Below are 14,148 nucleotides of genomic sequence, written 5' to 3'. Positions count from 1 at the left end.
TAATTTTATGTAGATATATATATCATAATAATATTATATTATAATGATGGGCGTCATTAATTAACTTAAATTATTATTCTTAAATTACTTGAATCAATATTCCTTTGTGGTGAAAGTAAAAAACAAAAAAGTAGGTATAAAACTTTCTTTGGTTACATTGTAATACCTATTGGTAAGTTGTTTAAATGTAATTTTGCCATTGCTTATGTACTTAAACCATTACGCCATTGAAAGGTGTGTTCAATCTTTAGTTAGCTCTCAATCAATATTGGACCCATTATATTATTGATATTTCAATTTCATTAAAATACGAGTATACAATGTTTTAATTTTCAAGATTATAATAACTTCAACGGTTGAGGATGTGTGTTTTCTGTCAGACACTATACTTATAAATAAGCCGTTTTGTATCATTTAGATTTTTCCAACCACTCACTGGATGTAATTATTTTATGCGTTATGATTTAACTATGAATGCGTGTCTTTTTAAGTATTGACACTAAAATATAACCTTATGACACTTTGCCATGAATATTCAATACAACAATAAATACCCTCTTCTATACACAGCTTATAAATGTGGGTAAAGGAGATTTTTCTTCATTGCAAGGTTGTCGTTGAAATCAAGTTTCTATACTTTTAGACTAAGTCCGGACAACGACTAGTAGAAAATCCTGTAGGTATTGTTTTGAAACTTATCATTTTTCAAATTTTCAATTATAATTCAGCTTTAAAATATAGATTTATATAGTTGGTCAAACCAATTTGTCAGTCAGTAACAACCAGGAAAACTATACTTATCCTTTTCTTTTGGGTACTAGTACTAGTGTAAGACAAAGATAGTATGATTCTCTCTGTCCTTGATTGAAATGAGACAGTCACATTCTCAAACAATATGTAAATAGCTAAATAATATATATAGATAGACTACCTTTATTAATCAATAAGTCGTCTTTCTTTACGTATCTTACGTATCTGACCGATGACGACTACACGTGATACAAGTGGTAAGTAAACTTTGGTAGATTGTAGTGTAGGTAGGTGTTAAATTATGATATTATATTTGTGAACGAAATATAAGGCATTTACTTGAAATTTAACTTTCAAGGAGTAACTTATAGTAACATTTTTTAACGTTACACTAAGACTGTGCAGCGTGCACAGTATTCTTGTGATACCTACACAACCAACAATAATTAGAAAAACACAGATAGGAGTTATTTTTAAACACAAGTTCTATTTAATAAATCAGATAGAAATATAAAAATTAGGTGAGTTGACCGTGACGTCACGATGTAAATGTTTTATGTAAATTCCATATTATTAGCAAACCGTTTTGACAGTTCAAAAAAAGTAGGAAAATACCCTATTATAACTGTACAGCAAGACAATATGACAACCTAGAGCATTTAAATTAATGACAATATTAAATTTTATTATTGTTTAAGGATATCAATCCTTTATTGCGATTGTCAATCTAGCTATTTTGCGAAAGCGATTCATGTAACAGGTTACAGCATTTAACTCTGGTTGCAAGGTTGTACAATTGTGCATATTGGTTTTCAGCTGAGGTTTCCAGCGTTGATTTCGCGTCGTGGGATGTATGCGTCAACCACGGCGCAGCCCTTGTTAGTTGCGGCGACGACGGTCCCCTGAAGTTTAGAGCCGAGATAACCAGTAAGCAAATCGTACTGGATTTGTTACGAGTAGGTAAATTGGGCTCGTTGAGATGGTATATATTATATATATTATGCACGTCAAATATTGAATGCAAAATCGTTTAAAGGGTTACATATATCACTTTCCATATATTGTTCACTCGTCATACAGCACTGTTTGTGTACATTTTGTTACCAGGATTTTAGCCTGCATTAATACCAATTAAATTACTTCAACATAACTAAAATCTCCTCTGTATTTCACATACGTAAAGCCACAGTCACATCACTATTAAAGTGGAGTCAACATCTCTGGATACAGACTATGACAAGTACATTACATTGGCATCAACACTGTTACAGTGGAGCAACGTTATATATCTTTGACTCAGTTTACAACGAGCAAAGCGTCTGCAGACCAAACATACCGAAGAGCGTAAAGACCGAAGAACGAAGTGACTGAAGAACGAAGTGATCGAAGAGCGAAGCGGCTGAAGAGCGTAGCATCCGAAGAGCGAAGCGACCGAAGAGCGTAGCATCCGAAGAGCGAAGCGACCGAAGAGCGAAGCGACCGATGAGCCAAATGACCGAAGCAATCGAAGAGCGAGTCAATCATTATTATGTAGTTTTAGATATTACGCAATAATCATCATAAATCTTCAACACAATAAATGTGGAGTAAAGATAGCCTCGTCACTATTAATGTCGGGCAAATTTAACCTCGACGCTGTGAAAGCGGAGCTCTCGACACAATTACTGTGGAGTAAATATAGTCTCCTCACTATTAAAGTGGGGCAAAGTTACCCTCAACGCTGTTAAAGCGGAGTTCTCGACACAATTAATGTGGAGTAAAGATAGCCACGTCACTATTAAAGTGGGGCAAATTTAGCCTCAACGCTGTTAAAGCGGAGCTCTCGACACAATTATTGTGGAGTAATGATGGCCTCTTCACTATTAAAGTGGGGCAAAGTTACCCTCAACGCTGTTAAAGCGGAGTTCTCGACACAATTAATGCGGAGTAAAGATAGCCACTTCACTATTAAAGTGGGGCAAATTTAGCCTCAACGCTGTTAAAGCGGAGCTCTCGACACAATTATTGTGGAGTAATGATGGCCTCTTCACTATTAAAGTGGGGCAAATTTACCCTCAACGCTCTTGAAGCGGAGTTCTCGACACAATTAATGTGGAGTAAAGATAGCCTCTGCACTGTTAAAGTGGGGCAAATATAACCTCAACGCTGTGAAGGCGGAGCTCTCAACACAATGATTGTGGAGTAATGATAGCCTTTTCACTATTAAAGTGGGAGAAATTTTGCTTTTAATCTCGTTTTTAACCAAATATTTATGTGATATGAATTTTAATTTATACGTGTTAATTAATGTGCAATATTATAAACTCTCCTTTTGTCATTGACTTTTATTTGGTAACACGTTTAATACCGAGTACCTACCTGTTTGATGATCATCTTGTTGCATAGTTTACCTAAGCTTGTAAAGTACTCACTCTACTTAAATTACCAAATTCTGAATCCCAGTTGTCATTAGAAGGTTTTACTTATATTTCCGATACGATTTACGCATGGGTTAACGATCCTCGACGCTATTGTACTAGCGCAGTATTATTGTTGGACGTAGTCCATAATATTACACTAATCAAGTACCTATACTCTGTCCATGATTTATTTCATTCTAAAATTACATTGAGTTGATAATGTGCAAGTGTCTAAAAAAAAATTATGTAAGCACATTCATGAGGTTTACACGTACAGAGTAGGTACTATTGTAGAGAGTAACTAATAACTGGCTATGTGATGTTTAGCTTATTATAGCATTGGTACTTAATACTGTCAATCAAGAATGTCTAGTTATCACAAAGCAGGAGATTAACTGATGAGCAAAGGGAGGCGACCACACCGACTGGACCCAAGACTCGACGATACCGCGATGTGCGATTAAAGTACCTAATCCGTTTTAATCCTTACGATCCATTCACTATGTCGGTATCGAAGCACGCATAGCGCGTGCTGGTTGTATACATCGGTTACTGGCATTAAACACTTTAAACAGTCGCTCAAACTATTCTTCAAGTATCTTGTAGATTGTGTATTTAATGAAATTTTTCATTTTACATATAAATGTAGGTACCTGTAGGTATCTTCATAAGATGGTAATTAAACTTGTTGGTTACAGAATATGTATATTTGCACAAAGACACATTTGCTACTGTTCATAAGCACTTATTACCAATCGGCAAGGATTAATATTGTTACCTATCTTTTTTATTACACGGTAGGGTAGATCGGACATGGTAAGGGCCGTTTTCTTGAAACGATTACGTAGTACGTATAAATACCTAGGTATATAAAGTTTATTCAATTCAGATATGGTTTGTATACTAGTATACAGTATATAAAATCTGTAGGCGAAAGCATGTCAATATAATATAATAATATAGTAAACAATTTACTGAGCGAACATTACATAGTATGAATGTACCATTTTTTATTCAAAACATGAAATGTAAGTAATATCTACATATAACTATAACCTTTGGATTTTGAATTAGTCATATAACTGGGTTAAAGGTCATTTTGTGATTTATTTATAGCTCCGTACTTATTTTATTCTAAAAAGAAGGTAGTTGTAACAATTGATTTCGTACGAACGCAAAGATTACTTACTTAGTTGATTTCTTAGGTAATGAGTTTATCACGCTAAATGAAAATACGATTACAAATTAAAGTATACCAGCCATGTCAAGAATTGTAAACGAGACTAGACTTGCCGTGCCGAAAAAACATAAATTTTTCGCTCGGGGGTACGGCGGCGGCCGGCAGTACAAATAATGTTTTAATTCTATCATTATTATCATTCAGCGCTCAATAGACATATTAAAATTACTCACCCTAACTTCATCAATCGAAACACAGACACAGATATTTAGAGGAACACTATTTTGGCGAAAATACGTGTGACTCGGACTAACACAAAAACATGTAATGACGGGTATCTGAGGAGCGGTGTCGGAGTGGGATGGCGGGGGATGATAGCGTAGCGAGTGAGAGGGACAGTGCGAACTTGTTTTTTAAATATTATATCTCTAAAATGTGTGACAAGGACGGCATGATTCCATGTACTGCTGCTCAGTAAATTATATTGTTGTCTTGGATTTGGATAGGAAGTATAATTGTTTCTTTGTACAGTATGCAATAGAAAGATTTTGATTGCTTCAATAACTTGTTTAGGTACTCTGTGACTTATTGTGTTTATACGGAATTTACAGTGCGTAGAAAAATAACAACAAAAGGCGATACCGTTTGTAAGTTTTCTTTGTGTACCTTGATTAGTATAGAAATTATTTTGGGTAATTTTTGTTGTTATATTTAATCAAATAGCACCCACATTTAGTATCCAAAAATCAATAAAAACAAACCTTGGTTTCTTGTAGCTTTGTCATAATGAATGCGACTCACCGGATATTCTGTAGATTTTCTAAAATGTTGATCAAATGATGAGTTACTGCCGCAAAGTGGTCACCCATAATTGGCAACACGTCGATTCTTCTTTTGTTGTCGAATTGTGTTTCAATACGGTTTGTGGTAATTATAACTCGTAATATGTTGGCCACCCAAACCAATTGGCGTTGCAGGTTCTCTCGCTCGCTTCTGATGTTAGGGCTAGGCTTCCTTAGGAGCACTATTCGTTGTAACAGGAGGGCTGAGGTCTTCGGTGTCGAAAGGAAACTTCGTTGTAAAGCAGTAATATTTATCGTTTATTTATTACTTTATGCAGTACACTCTTTAATCTATCAACACTTCACTATTTTGGTAATATTAGTAGCACAATCGCACAGCTAATAAGAATAATACACTTTTTAGAACACTTTTGTTAGCACGGACTCTTAAGGTCGTACTCCTAAGGCTGCTCAGATAATAATCGTCGCTTCAATGAGGTGCACGGCCTTTTATTAGATCATCGCCCCTCCAACCCTGACTACTTCTACCTGTTCGTCAGGTGAGGTGGGCTGACCGGTAGTGATGTCACAATTATTTAATAATTTTAACTAAAGTTAAATTGGCAAGTCCAATCACATTACTTTTTATAAATGAACACAAGTAAATAAAAATGCGGTGTTATTACTCTTATTTTTGGAAAGCCGCTAACATATATGTATAATTATTACTATCCTTAATCGTGGTTGATATGACCATCGGCTCCTTTGTATTTGCAAAGTATTTCTGACGCTGACATTTGTCACATCTTTTGACGAACTCTGCCACGTCTTTGTCTAATCCTGGCCAAAAATAACGTTGTCGAATATTATTTAACATACGTCTGACTCCAGCATGACCGCTAGTCGGAAGCATGTTGGTAGTCATTCAATATCACGCGTTGTGTATCGCGGTTGTCAATTCGTATGGTGCCTTTTACTATGCGCAATAAGGGTCCGGACCATTGCGTCATATTATTTATTATTTCAGCTAGCTCTTTAATTAAAGTCATGTTCTCATTATTTCTAAAAAAGTATAAACAGTTCCCTCGCAAAGGCAACTCGTGCGCGATGCGATCGGGTTACCGGCTTAATATAAACAATACTCTTATTTTTATCAAATGCGTAGTTATTATATAGCTCGTCACAGTTGCGACTTATATTTCCCCACTCGTTCTCATTTAAAAATCGTAACTCGGTATAGCTTTTAGGAGGTTTAAGTAGGTACTTCTATGACTCTAGGGTGATCAGTCCTGTTATCTGAAGTCCTATCAACCTGGGATTATTTTATTTTCCTGCTCCATTTGTTTTCCTCGCGCTCGGGTTAAAACTGAAATATAATTTTCGCTCATCTTTTTTAAGTCGTCTCTGGTTAAAGTTATACGTGACAATGCGTCCGCAGCAATATTGTCTGTACCCTTTACAAACCGTACAATAAAGTTATATTCTTCAAGAAGTAACCTAAATCTCATTAATCTGCTTGTGGGGTTGGTCATATTAAATAAATAAACAAGTGGTCTGTGGTCGGTTTCCACTATAAACTGTCGTCCATAGAGATAAGGTTGAAAATATTTGATAGACCATGTGATTGCGAGAAGTTCTTTATCTGCGGTGGGATAATTACGCTTAGCTTTATTTAAACTACGGCTCGCATATGCTACAGGTTGTCCGTTTCCGTTACAAAGAAGGGAACCTATGGCTATTCCAGATGCGTCAGTTTTTAAAATAAATTTGTTTTCTTCACTAAAATCTGAATATCGGTATTGAGGGGGTATAGCTAATGATTGCTTAAGGGAAAGGAATGATTATTTACATTCTTCATCCCATTTGAAGGTTACGTTTTTACGTGTTAAATTATTTAGAGGAACGCATGTCGCAGCAAAATTTGTAATAAATTTTCTATAGTAATTTGCAAAAGCTGCGAACCTCTTTACATCGTCCGTATTTTGTGGCTTCGGGTAGCTCTGTAAAACTTTAACCTTATCCGGGTCCGGTTTAATGCCGTCCGCCGAAACTACATGCCCTAAATACAAAATGTCCTTCTTTAGAAATTCACACTTATTCGGATTTAATTTTAAATTAAATTTACGTAGTCGACTAAAAATGTCCATCAGATGCTTATTGTGCATCTCCAAATTTCTTCCGAAACAAACGAGGTCATCCATATAAATTAAGCACTTTTCATAATTAAGGTCAGACATGGCTATGGTCATGGCTCTTGAGAAATAGCTAGTACTGACCTTGAGGCCCATCGGGAGCCTTGTCATGGAATACTGGCCTGAAGGTGCCTGAAAGGGCGTATAAGGTCTACTTTTTTCATCTAAACTAAGCTGGAAAAATCCTTGGTGTAAATCCAAATGACTGAAATACATTGAACCGGACAAAGAGTCTAATACATATATCGTTTATATTGGGGAGAGGGTATTTATCATCTAGGTACTATCCGATCATTTAATTTACGAAAATCTATTACAAACCGCCATCGTTTGTTACCTTCTGAATCTGGTTGTTTGGGCGCTAATAATACGGTCTAGTCCATTCGCTATGCGTTGGTTCGATAATTTTCTCTCGTAGCATTTTCTGTACTTGGCTTTCTAGTTCTGATTTTTGAGAATGTGGTAACCTATACTGCTTTACATAAACAGGAGTCGCATCAGGTTTAAATAAATATTTTGTGGGTCTAATTTTGAGGGGGCTAATATGTCGCCAGGTATATAAAAAATGTCAGATAGCCACGTCAAATTAAGCCGAATTTGGGCAATCTGCGGAAATAATTCGTGTAGTTTTGAATACTTTGGATAAAAATTTTAACATTAAATTTCCTACAAATTTGGTTATGTTTATTTTTACTCTGCGATCAATACTTTAGGAGCTCCAGACTGTTAAAGTTAAATAAGAGATAAAAAAATAGACGGTTTAAGAAAACGTCGTTTTTCCGTAATTGTTCATCATAAATAAAAAAATTAGTTTAGAATAAGCACGCTAAGCAACCTGCTGATAAAATATAAAAAAAACGGCCAAGAGCATGTCGGGCCATGCTCAGTGTAGGGTTCCGTAGTTACCCGTCCGTCAAAATAGACTATTTGCAAAAACTCAAAAACTGCTAGACCGATTAGATTCGCTATATTTTTCCTTGAAAGTCTTTACTAAGCTTTACTTGTACAATTATTTTCATATTTTTTGGACCCATGGTTCAAATATTAGGGGAACTAAAGTGGAAAACACAACTTTTTTTCTTTCAGATCGATTATTTCCGAAAATATTAAGTTGATCAAAAAATGGTCCTTAAAGACCCGTATTCATTTTAAAAGACCTATCCAACAACACCCCACACTATAGGGTTAACGAGAAAAAAAATTTCATCCCCAATTTAATGTAGGGGAGCCACCCTAAAAAAATATTTTTTCTAGTTTATATTTTACGACTTTGTCAGCGTAACTGATTTATATATTCGTGTCAAATTTAATCATAAAAATTAGAAAAAATATTTTTTTATGGTGGCTGCCGTACATTAAAGGGGGGATGAAATTTTTTTTCGCTTCCACCCTATAGTATGGGGTGTCGTTGGATAGGTCTTGTAAAACGAATAAGGGTCTTCAAGAACCATTTTATGATCAACTCAATATTTTCGGAAATAATCGATCTGAAAGAAAAAAAGTTGTGTTTTACCGCTTAGTTCCCCTAATTTTTGAACCATGGGTCCAAAAAATATGAAAAAAATCGTGAAAACATAGCTTCGTAAAGACTTTCAAGGAAAAATATAGCGAACCTAATCGGTATAGCTGTTTTTGAGTTTTGGCAAATAGTCTATTTAGGTGTCCGTGCCTTCGCTTGAACCACATTATGAGATAACACCCTTGTAACTCAGCCCTAATCAAGCGAATTCATCAACTAGTAGCGCCATCTATCGCGCTACCCAAGTAGTAATGTCACCCGGTTGCCAGCGCGCGGCTGCTTTCTCTTCAGTACGCTTTTGTAACTCAGCCGAGCAACACGTTTACAAAGCAAGTTTAAAAAGATCAAGAAATTTAAATCGTAAAAATATTTTGAAAACCTCCGACTTCGTGACATTCCGCTCGGTGCCCATGGCCCAGCGACAAGACGCAGTGACCTTCCTACAGGCACCGTCACAAAAAGTACACGAGTACTTACGCCTCATGGCCTCGTCCTGTGGGACAACAAGCGTCGTCCCGTGAGACGACATGGCGTCGTCCCGTGAGACGACATGGCGTTGTCCCGTGAGACGACATGGCGTCGTCCCGTGGGACGACATGGCGTCGTCCCGTGAGACGACATGGCGTCGTCCCGTGAGACGACATGGCGTCGTCCCGTGAGACGACATGGCGTCGTCCCGTGAGACGACATGGCGTCGTCCCGTCAGACGACAAGCGTCGTCCCGGGAAATGACATGGCGTCGTCCCATGAGACGACATGGCATCGACCCGTGAGACGACGAGGCGTCGTCCCGTGAGAGGACAAGGCGTCGTCCCGTGACACGACATGGCGTCGTCCTGTGGTATCGTCCTGACAATGGTATTGTCCTGACAGACGACATGGCAGCGTCTTGTAAGACGACGAGCATCGTCTCGTTAAAAGACCTTGTGACATTCCGCTCAGTGCCCGTGGCCCAGCGATGAGACTAAGTGAGCTCTAGCCATCACCATAAATAGAATACCTACGGGTATAAATGGCACACGGCGTCGTCCCGTTGGACGACAAGCGTCGTTGCGTGAGACGACATAGCGTAGTCCCGTGACATCGTCCTGTGGGACATCAGGCGTCGTCCTGTAAAACGATAAGGCGTCATCCTGTGATACGACAGGCATCGCGATGAGTTACGTCCTCATGTGAGAAGACATTGCGCCATCCTGTGGTATCGTCCCGTGAGAGGATATTGCGTCCCATAGGACTACATTGCATTGTTCCATAAGACTACATTTTGTCGTATCGTGAGACATTAATGCGTCGTCCTATGAGACGATATCGCATCGTCCTATGAATCGTCCATTGAAATGACGTTGTCTTGTTATACAAAAACCGTTGTCTCATGGTCTACCATTAATACGGTAGCGGACGTCTTATTGGTCGCTTTATCGTTCGATGTCTGCACGGTGGGCCTCGCATTTAAGATCTGCATGGTCATGAACAATGCACGACTTAGTTAGTGGCGTCATCATCAATGTAGCCGACCAAATGGTGTGTCACCTTTTAAACCGACGAGCAGCAGAATTTCTATTAGAGGGTTTGGCGCGAAATTGATAACGAAATGCAGTTACAGTAATTGTCTCAACCTGCCAGGAAAAAGGAAGGTTTCCGTCTTGGTCGTGTACAAATGTTGGTCTGGGTCGATAACAAACAATTCTCGTGAGATACCAAACAAACCAAAAATATACATTCTGAGGATCATAAACTGTATGACTAACCGGCCATGAAAAATAGCAGTTAAGAAACTGTGAAAAGGGAAAAGTACGAAGTGAAAAACCTTGTGTTATACTTTGCCCAACTAGATCCTATACCAAAAAGAGAGAGGGGGAGGCAAGAAAATTGACGTTAGACTTAAAGAAGGAAAGAAAACTAAAACTCTCTCTTCTGAATAGGAATACCAATACAAGTTTATACTTGTTTATACCAATTCATTTACGGCTCTGTCATAGGCTAACAAGAGATATCTCTTTATTGCGGCTCTAAGCCTGAAAAGGAATAGAGTTTATGATACTCATATATATTAGTGAAAAATCATCGCACTAAATCCCTCTTTTGAATGATGAATGACTAGTCAGGTTGATAGTATCTTTGGGAATACTGAAGCATCTCCTGTATACTCTCTAAATATTGACCATTAGCTAAAAAATTGCGGCCTGTTACAAAGAGAAATCTTTTACTTACTTTAAATCGTCTACTATGTAGCTGTGAAACAGAGACCACTAAACTAAGAGTAACACGTAGAAAACAGCAAGTACCTTCCATCGCATTCCGTCCAATAGACCGAACTGACAAAGGCATTTATAATGTAATTAGTGCTCTATTCACATCAGTCAGGTAGAAACTTGTGAAATTAGGTTCAAAATTCAAGTAACAAGCTCCACTTCGGAAGATTATCTAAGCAGTGGGTTGTCAATCGACCTGCCGTTGGTATAACAATCATACATCATAAAACGTTGACCATAAACGTTACATAGTTCAATTTCAAAGGAAATGAACTCTTACTGGTAATATAGCTATCGGAAACAGACGGTATTTGTAGGAGGTGCTTTCACAGAATGTCTAAAAGGACCAACTAGTAAAATATTAAATTAGTATGGTAATCCGCATAGTTACTCATGATTGTTCAATAGGTGAAACATCGGTTTCTTTAGTGGTAAATGTTATGCCTATGTAGAAGATGAAGCGCCCCTTCAAGTTATGTAAATAAATAAAGAATTTATGAAAAGATTTTTCGGTAGTTTAGTTAGAGTGGAGTTACTGATTCTGTTTCGAAAAATCGCAAATTGAATTAGAGGTGAAGCCGCCTAAGAGAACTAAGGTGTCGAACCAATAGCCACGGTCCACGGCTTTACATCTAAACGATGATTGTTTAATTTCTCCAAATATACAAATTAAAATGAAGTCACTTCAGAAACTTTGAAACCATGTGGACTGCGGGGCAAGCCAACGTACATACAAACGTACAACGTACGTAAACGTACACACATGCGTAATATGTAGAAAATATTTGCAGGCAGTCACCGATAGCAGATACCGGATTCTGAAAGAACACGGATCAGAAATATGCTTCTTTCGATTTCCAGATGAGAGGTTTCCTTTGCAGATAAGGAAGTACTCACGTGATTTTATAAAAGAACAACAACATACGGTGGTTCAGGAAAAAATGCAAGATCTAAGTGAAATATGATCCCAGTAGTGACTCATGACTACAAATATGTTCGCCGGTTAAATAGAGCCTGCAATTTACTCTGAAAATCAACACTAGTTCTGCTGTCATTGCCGGATCTAAGTACAATAAGCTTAGCTGAAAGGTAGTAGTCCAGGGTTTACAGAATACTGTTGTAACAGGTCTCGTAGGGCATGTAATTGGAAACGTCATCGTCAATGCAATCAATTAGAGTTCCAGGTGTAGTACCCTACAAAATCATCGTGTCTTGGTTATAGGGCAGATGCGCTGCTAATCGAATTACAGCATTAGTTGTGAAGACAACTACAATTCATATATTTATATATTCATGATAATATGCTTATATCATTAAATACAGTAAATATGAGATGTCAGTAGACATATATCAACGTTACGTCAGGCGTAGCTCACTCCGCGATTTCGTCGCGTCGCTACAAGTACATGCGGCCCACACCAATTTTGGTATCTAGCACTAATAGTTACCGCGCACCGCTATGGAACGGACGCGTGCTCGCGCTTGCGCCACCTTGCGGTCATAATCTGTCGTAATAGTACATACTATTATTTATTCTATGGTTACGTCAAGGTAGTGACATGAATATAATATACTATGAAGTATTTGAACAAATTAAATTATTTTTCAGAAAATATTTTAATTTGTTTTTATCAAGTAGAAACACTACTATATAAATTATAAACTGAAATAAATGTCATATACTAAGAAAAAGTGACCAAGGCCTCCAGTGCCCCAGGCTGGAATCGAACCAGCGTCCTCTGCTATCGCGGCAGGTGCCTGAACCACTCGGCCACCGGGCCACAGCGACATTAGTCAAATTTTCCAAGTATATGCACTTCCTACTGAAGGCTTGTGGCGCCCCCTGGCCATCTCTAAGGTAGAACAGTATGGTTCGAACCTTCTATCTGGATCATTCTCATGATGATACCGAGCTAGCGAGAGAGATGGCGCTGCCAATCAATACTATGAAGTATTTGAACAAATTAAATTATTTTTCAGAAAATATTTTAATTTGTTTTTATCAAGTAGAAACACTACTATATAAATTATAAACTGAAATAAATGTCATATACTAAGAAAAAGTGACCAAGGCCTCCAGTGCCCCAGGCTGGAATCGAACCAGCGTCCTCTGCTATCGCGGCAGGTGCCTGAACCACTCGGCCACCGGGCCACAGCGACATTAGTCAAATTTTCCAAGTATATGCACTTCCTACTGAAGGCTTGTGGCGCCCCCTGGCCATCTCTAAGGTAGAACAGTATGGTTCGAACCTTCTATCTGGATCATTCTCATGATGATACCGAGCTAGCGAGAGAGATGGCGCTGCCAATCAATACTATGAAGTATTTGAACAAATTAAATTATTTTTCAGAAAATATTTTAATTTGTTTTTATCAAGTAGAAACACTACTATATAAATTATAAACTGAAATAAATGTCATATACTAAGAAAAAGTGACCAAGGCCTCCAGTGCCCCAGGCTGGAATCGAACCAGCGTCCTCTGCTATCGCGGCAGGTGCCTGAACCACTCGGCCACCGGGCCACAGCGACATTAGTCAAATTTTCCAAGTATATGCACTTCCTACTGAAGGCTTGTGGCGCCCCCTGGCCATCTCTAAGGTAGAACAGTATGGTTCGAACCTTCTATCTGGATCATTCTCATGATGATACCGAGCTAGCGAGAGAGATGGCGCTGCCAATCAATACTATGAAGTATTTGAACAAATTAAATTATTTTTCAGAAAATATTTTAATTTGTTTTTATCAAGTAGAAACACTACTATATAAATTATAAACTGAAATAAATGTCATATACTAAGAAAAAGTGACCAAGGCCTCCAGTGCCCCAGGCTGGAATCGAACCAGCGTCCTCTGCTATCGCGGCAGGTGCCTGAACCACTCGGCCACCGGGCCACAGCGACATTAGTCAAATTTTCCAAGTATATGCACTTCCTACTGAAGGCTTGTGGCGCCCCCTGGCCATCTCTAAGGTAGAACAGTATGGTTCGAACCTTCTATCTGGATCATTCTCATGATGATACCGAGCTAGCGAGAGAGATGGCGCTGCCAATCAATACTATGAAGTATTTGAAC

Source organism: Cydia splendana, unplaced genomic scaffold (genome assembly GCF_910591565.1).
Source record: "Cydia splendana unplaced genomic scaffold, ilCydSple1.2 scaffold_103_ctg1, whole genome shotgun sequence".
NCBI classification, from domain to species: domain Eukaryota; kingdom Metazoa; phylum Arthropoda; class Insecta; order Lepidoptera; family Tortricidae; genus Cydia; species Cydia splendana.
Note: the sequence above shows the minus strand (reverse complement) of the source record.